A 680-nucleotide genomic window follows, 5' to 3' on the forward strand; every position below is an offset into this window, starting at 1 on the left:
GACCCTTTCACAGGGGTCGCCTAAGACCATCGGAAAACACATATATAATTACATATTGTTTTTGTGATTAATCACTATGCTTTAATTATGTTCAATTTGTAACAATGAAAATACATCCTGCATATCAGATATTTACATTACGATTCATAACAGTACAAAATTACAGTGATGAAGTAGCAACGAAAATAATTTTATGGTTGGGGGTCACCACAACATGAGGAACTGTATTAAAGGGTCGCGGCATTAGGAAGGTTGAGAACCACTGTAGAGAGTGGAAGAGACAGGGAAAGACAGAGGGAAATACTGATGTGAGAGAAACACATTGATTGATTGCCTCCTGCATGCGCCACTGACCAGGGTCCCGGCGGGGGAGGAGCCTGTAACGGAGGTACGTGACCTTGACCGGAATCGAACCCGGGACCCTTTAGTCCGCAGGCCGACGCTCTATCCACTGAGCAAAACCGGCCGAGGCTCCCTCCAGTTCTTAATCCCTGAGCACCACAGCATCACCCAGGCCGACAACCAACCCCGCCGTTCGCATGGTCCATCATTAATGCCTTCATACACTTGATGACCTTGGCCGCCAAGGGGAAGACCCCTAAAACCAAGATTCCCTAGTGACCGAACCCAAAGTCCCCAAAGAGCCCTTCTCTCGCCTCACAGGCCCCCCCACCGCCCCC

At 49.1% G+C, this 680-nt stretch overlaps 1 pseudogene; it reads right to left on the reverse strand.

Annotated features, from left to right (window-relative positions):
* Positions 1-680, reverse strand: part of LOC102250485 — a 297,308-nt pseudogene that overhangs the window by 285,068 nt on the left and 11,560 nt on the right.

Source organism: Myotis brandtii, unplaced genomic scaffold (assembly GCF_000412655.1).
Source record: "Myotis brandtii unplaced genomic scaffold, ASM41265v1 scaffold1289, whole genome shotgun sequence".
NCBI lineage: Eukaryota > Metazoa > Chordata > Mammalia > Chiroptera > Vespertilionidae > Myotis > Myotis brandtii.